This window comes from Pteropus alecto, unplaced genomic scaffold (assembly GCF_000325575.1).
Source record: "Pteropus alecto unplaced genomic scaffold, ASM32557v1 scaffold92, whole genome shotgun sequence".
NCBI lineage: Eukaryota > Metazoa > Chordata > Mammalia > Chiroptera > Pteropodidae > Pteropus > Pteropus alecto.
The window spans coordinates 10,435,329-10,441,932 of record NW_006432447.1 but is presented as its reverse complement, the minus strand read 5'-3'; positions in this window follow the sequence as shown (position 1 = coordinate 10,441,932).

The following is a 6,604-nucleotide window of genomic DNA, read 5'->3' as shown; positions in this document are numbered from 1 at the left end:
TGGTCCATGCCTGCATCGCTTCCTTAGGAGCATGTTGTTGGAACTTGCCAAATGCAACAGGTCATGTTCAAGTTCGCTTTCTTCTCCTGCTCCAGGTTCCTTCGAGCTTGCAGCAGAACCTAGGTCCCTGGTTCCACCTGCAAGTTTTTTGCCTGTCACTTAACCTGGTCCTTTTATCCCATCTGACATTTGCCAATAGCACGTGTAAGACCGACTGCCACTTAGAATCAGAAAGACATAGGACCCAAGTCCCACCCCAGGTTCTCTCTGCATAAACTTCTTTAATTGCCTGAAAGCCCATTCATGGGGACTTCAAATTAAATTGTTTGCTCCCATTTACACCCTTTTTCTCCTTGGGAAAAAAATTATTATTCCATTCTGCTCAGGTGTTTAGTCTCATGTGTTTCATTTTCCCCCCGGCCGTGAATGGTCAGGTTGCTAGGCGATGTCCGGGAGAGAGAGCTCTGGTGGGTCCTCAGTCCAGCAAAGCTGACAGCCGTCGTCCTTTGGACGCTTCAAGTCAGGTCAGATCAACAGATGTGAAGCCGGCAGGCAGTGCCTGATTTCCTTTCACACATAGCTCTACACTCGCTCAGCCGAGAGCCTTCTGCCAGACACAGCCCGAGCCAGGCACGCGCCTCGCTCCTGGTCCTAATGCCCTCACTGTTCCCAGGCTTTGCACAACCCAAGGAACACAGCTCCAGAGGAAAATAAAAGTCGTCACTGCTGGACCAAACCCAAACCGGAACATGCCAGCAGTTTGGATTTGAATCTTCTTGCCCCACCCAAAGGGGCAGGAGAGCGTATTCCCTTCTGATTTCAGAAAGGCTGGCCGTCCATGTGACCTAGGTGCATGGAGCTAGCTGTCTATTTTCACCCTCAGTCTCCCACAGGGGATCTGCAAAGCTCAGTTGGACTCTCTCTCCTTTCCTGAGGACCACTGTCCTCGTTCTTTTGAAAATGAGGCAAGCGGGGGGATGCTCTTATAAGCCCCTCCTGCCCACAGAGCATCTGAATACCTTCAGTTGTAAAACTTCCTTCATTCAACCAACAAATATGAATGAGCCCTTACCATGTGCCACAACTATTCTAGGGACTGGGAGTACAGCGATGAATAAAACAGACCAAAAATTGTGCCTCGTGGGGCTTACACTCTAGTGGGAGGCAGACAGATAATTCATTAAAGTATACAATGGAACAGATGGTGATAAGAGCTAAGAAAAAAAAATATGGCAGGGGAAGGGGCTGGGGATGAAACGTGACAATGAATGACAAGGGGAAGTTTCACAGAAGAGTTAGCATTTTGTATAAGGAGAAGGAGTAGACAGCTCTCTGGGGATGAGCATTCTGGGCAGAGAGAATTACAAATGCCAAGGTCTTGAGGCAAGAGTGTGCCTGGCCTGTCTGAGGAAGAGCAGAGTGGCTGGAACGGAGTGGGCAAGGTGAAACGTGATGGAAAATGGAATGAGAGAAGTAAGAAGGATAAGAGGTAGGGGGAGGATCACGTAGGACCATGGAGGACACTGTAGGACTTGGGCTTTTCCTCAGAGTGAGCTGGGAGCCCCATGAAGATTGTGAGCAAAGGACAGACACAGTCGACTTGGATTTTAACTGGATGGCTCTGGCTACTGTGTTTGTGAGCAAAGGACAGACACAGTCGACTTGGATTTTTAACTGGATGGCTCTGGCTACCGAGATTGGACAGTGTGGAGCAAGGGCAGAAGCAGGACGGCCAACTAAGGCATTTTGCAGTGAGAATGATAAGGATGTAGAGCAAAATAGCATCTGTACAGGTGATGATGAGAAGTGATCAGCTTCTGGACATATTTTAAGGAAGAGCATGTAGGATTTGCTGATGAATTGATATCCAGTGTGAGAGAAAGATGAGTCAAGGATGATTTCAACTTTTTGGTCTGAATAATGAGAGCAGAGTTGCCATCAACTGAGATGAGGAAGGCCAGGAGGAGGAAGGAGGTGAGCAGCGGTGCCTCAGTTTGGGACATGTGAAGTTGGAGATGTCTTAAGACAGCCAAGGGGAACTGAAGGGTAGGCAACTAGATAGGTGATAGCTGGAGGTCAGGGGGGACAGAAAGTGAGACACCAGCAGCACATAGAAGGTGTCTGAAGCTGTGAGACCCCACATCGGGGAGGGAGGGATGCAGGGAGGAGAGAGGAGAGAATCCAGCAGGACCCAGGATCCTGAGAGGAGGGGTTTCTCCTGATGGCTGTAAAGCAGCAAGGCTGTCCTTGTAAACAAAAGTGGAGTGGGAAAACTGCCATCGGGGAATTCCTGAAGTGAATTGCTCATCGTTTCTGTTTTGATGTCGATCTTAGACAGTGAGCTTAAACCTCTTAATGGAAAAAAATGTTTTTCCTTTTGACTCAGTTGCTTCTTCCAGTGTGTGTCAGTGCGGGTGGGTGTGGGTGTGGATGTGGGTGCACGCACGCCTATGTGTTCTTCCCGAAGTTATTCATAGAGTCAGAGGTGAAATGGTGGGTTGTAAGTGGTGGTTCTCGATAGCCCAGTACCGTGCCCCAACAGATAGCACTTAGGAATTGCTGGATTGGATCTTATTTTCCAAATCCCACATCAGGATATATTGGGGCTGGGAGTTGTGTGACTTCTACGTTCAAGAGGCAGACATCCTGGGAAGTAGTTTAGAATTTCTGGGATATTTTGAGGTTAGTGAGGGAGATGGGATAGAAAGTGTTGGTTCCAGGAGGCTTTCAGAGAACTGAACGTAGCCTCCACCCTGGGCAGAGAGCCCTCCCCCACCCTCTCCAGCAACACTGGCCTCGAGCTCTCCAGGTGCATCCATTCCACCTCAGGGCTTTTACCTGGCAGCCTCTCCACCTGATGGCTCTTTCCCCAGAAATCCAGCTATACTGTTCATTTCTTCACTTTCACGTTTACTTGAATGTCACAGATTCCGCTAGGGCTTCCCTGACCACCTTTCTACATGGGCAATCTCTCCATCTCCGCGCGAGACTCTCTGACCCCGTCCCCTGCTTTCTTTGAAAATCTCTATAGCTCTTCTCGACACTTGAGAAGTAAGATACTCAGTTCTTTATTGTCTGTCCCACATCTGACCCTCACAAAAGGTAAGCTCGACAAGGGGAGGGCTTCTGTCTGTTCACTGCTGTGTCCCCAGAGACTGGACCTGTGTCTGGCATAGACTAAGCCCTCGAATGTTTGTCAGATGAGCCCAGAGACAACTGTATGATTATTCCGATTCAAGTCCAGTGAGATCTGCTGTCATCTGAAACTCTAGGATTCGGATCAGCCCTGAAAGGATTCCACATAGTCTCTAGTTACAGGATGATACTTTAAGGCGCCCTGTAGGAAATTAAAATTCCCAGGTGATCCCCAAATGAACAGAGTCACCTCGAAACCCCCCAAACTGGTCTATATCTTCTGGAATGGCTTGGAGTTGGAATAGACCATCCTGGTAATGCGGGACAAGGCAAATTTCCCCCAAGTGACAGAGAGATCAAGCCCTGTCCCAGGAGAAGAAGAGAGTCCTTTGGCAGAGAGTGAACAAAGAATTCATCACACAGGCCAACGTTGGAGTCAAAAGGAAAGTTCATTAGGAAAGGGGTAACACTCTGCAGACAGAGTGTGGTCTCCTCTCAGAGACAGAGAGTGAGAGGGACAGTGAAAGGGACCGTGAAAGGGAATTCTGTTTATAAATCATTTTAGTTCCCGCGAGTTATAGTTTAAAAGACTTTGTTAACCCATTTCCTTTGCTATGGACATACAGTGAGGAAGGGACAGAGTATGTTGCGTGAAAATGTCGGAATACGTGGAGTGAAAGGCCCGCTGCCAGTCCCCAGCCTTTCCTCCTTAGGCTCCGCATGGCTTTAGCCGTAGGGAATGACTCTTGGTTCCTGTTTCCCCTTCACAGGTGTGGGGAATGGGTGGTTAGCAATCCCAGCAGAAATCTGTCTTTGTTCTGCAGGTGTCCTCCTGGCCTAGCCACAGGGCTGATCAGCAGATTGCAGTCTCTGATTGTGGCTTGATTAACATTTTAATTCTCTTGCCTCCTCCCTCCATTACTGGCAGGACCCTCATGGAGGGGGCTCAGCCGTGCTGCCCTTGACTCTGCCTCCTACCAGGCTCCTGGGAAAATTCACTCTAACGGACCCCTGAGCTCCCCATCCCAAGCGTTTATTACACAGTTCAAAGTAGGGCCCCCACTCGCGGGCGATATAGCAAGTGTTACTTCTCCACACAGCATAGGACCCAGACTTCTCCACAAATCCCCAGAGTCACTAGGACTGGGGGGAGCAGGAAGTAGGCTTTCCCAGCCCCAGGCTGTGGGGACCATGTTCCACACACGAGCTGCTCTGCTCTGTCTCAGCTACTGGCTTGCAGGGCGATTCCTTTGCTGCTCCTATAATTTCTCGTAGCCCGATCCTCCCTTTAGCACCCAGGTGTCAGCAGTGCATCCTCCTGTCTCTTAGCTTCTGTCCGCGTGTCCTCGTGTGGCTGGATGTTCTTGTTTATGTCTTCTCTTTCAGAAACAAAACCGAACAAGACGTGGATCCCTAAACACAACCGTAAAGCCCCTTCTGTCACCACCTTTCCCTCCTCGGCCTCAGAAAAGGGACTTTCCTGAGGGACTTCCCTTCTGTCACTCACTGCCCGAAGTCTCAGAGGCTACACTGCCCTGTCAAGAATTCTTTCGGGGAGCAGGCCTGGACACAGCCCTGTGGAGCCTACCGAGAATATTGGGCTCTCTTCTTCTCTCTTAGGCCCTTCTCAGACTTACTGAGTCAGTTTATGGGGTGGGCCCAGGCATCTGTGTTTTAACAAGCCGTCCAGATACTTCTACTGTCCGCTAAGGTTTGCAAGCACTCTCACAAAGAATACGTATACCTTAACACGACGAGGAAGAGATCCGAGCTCGAGTTGCTTCTCTTTGGTCCACGATAAGTTCTGCTCAGGCAGGAGGGGGAAGCAAGGCCAGAGGAGAGTTTTTATTTTTGCCATAAATGAACTCATGAACCCATTTTGAAGAGAACCACACTGAGGAGACTGTGGGTTCATGAGTCCATTCATGGCAAAAACAGAAATACTCCTCCAACCTTACACATGAACCAATCTCTGGGAGTTCAAGGTTTCTCCGACCCCTCGCTCTCTCCAGGACAGCGTCTAAGTTGTGGATGCTACACAGGGCCCAGGCATTGAGATGGAGCACACTCGTCCTCCTCATCATCTGTCTGTGCCAGAGTCCTCTGAAAGGCCCTGTTCCAAGCTGACATTTTCCTGCAGAGGTTCTGATGCATCCACCTGCTCTCTAAACACAAGGCCTCCTCGGGTCACAGGCTGTCTGTGACACACCCATGGCCCTCTTTCCAGGGGCATGGGGTACTTCGTGAGACTGCCTCACAGCCACCAGCCTAAACTCACGTCCGACTCTACTTCTGCTTCCATACCATGCTGGTCGAAGAGGACTTTGGGGCTTTGCCATTGCTCTACATCTAAAAATGGGGACACTGGTCCTCTCCGTCTGAGGTTTCTGTCATTTACGTCCACAAATACTTTCTTCCCTGGGACTTGGCTTGTGGGGAGGAGGGCTTAGGGCACTTTTCAGGGACCAACCGGGATCCAAGGTTTCTTTGCTTTCCCTTCAACCATCTCTCCTCCAGCCTAGGGGATCTTAAAATATATATTTAACATTTTTTAAATTCCCAAAGAGATTTTAGTAGCCATGGGTGATTCATTGCTCTAGATCTCCTCGTTCTAGCTCTGAGTTCACCAGCAGCTGTGGATGGACGGTCACCGTGTACATAAACATCTTATCACCTCAGTGCCTGCATCTCGCTGCCTGCCTGAGGGTTTCTCCAGCATCAGGGAGTGTGCTCGCCTTTCATGCAGAGCAGGCCAGAAGTGGTAGGGATTTAATGTCAATCACTGAGGAAAGGAAATTGGTGTATAACTATCTTAGCAGACTATTCTGATATACGGTCTACGTAATTCTGAAAGAGTTCCTAGCAGGATCGTGGCCCTAGTTTTCCACGCTGGCGATCTGCTCATCCATAAACCCTTTATTCACTTTCTTCCTTCTTTGTCTTACTCTCCTACTCCCTCTTCCCAAATAAACTACCTGCATCCAAGTTATTATCTCAGGGGAATCCAAATTAAGACAGACATGCCAAACAGCATAACTGTTTTATCTCTTCCTTTTATTTCTGGACGCAGAGTAAGTAATTGCTGAAAGAAATAACTTCTTGTAGCATTCGACAAGATTATTTCTGTTCTTAGGTAAATCTGTGATGAGTTTCTTGACCTGCGTTCTGTAAAATAAAGTATATAACTAGATAATTGGTACTCTCTGAAACCTAAAGTCCTAGCAAGAGTGAAACATTCTTCAGTATGTTTTATATTATGCCTAAAATAATATGTTAGAGGGCAAAGGCTATGCCTGACATTGTAAAGTCAACCTGTCTTAAAAACCTAGTTAATGCCAGTGACCCTAATAGTATTATGGAATTGAATATAGCCACCCAATTTTACTAAAAAAAATTTCTAACAAAATGTGGTGGGGGTAGGGAATTCTGTTATTATATTTTCAAGTCATGATTTTATATATATATATAT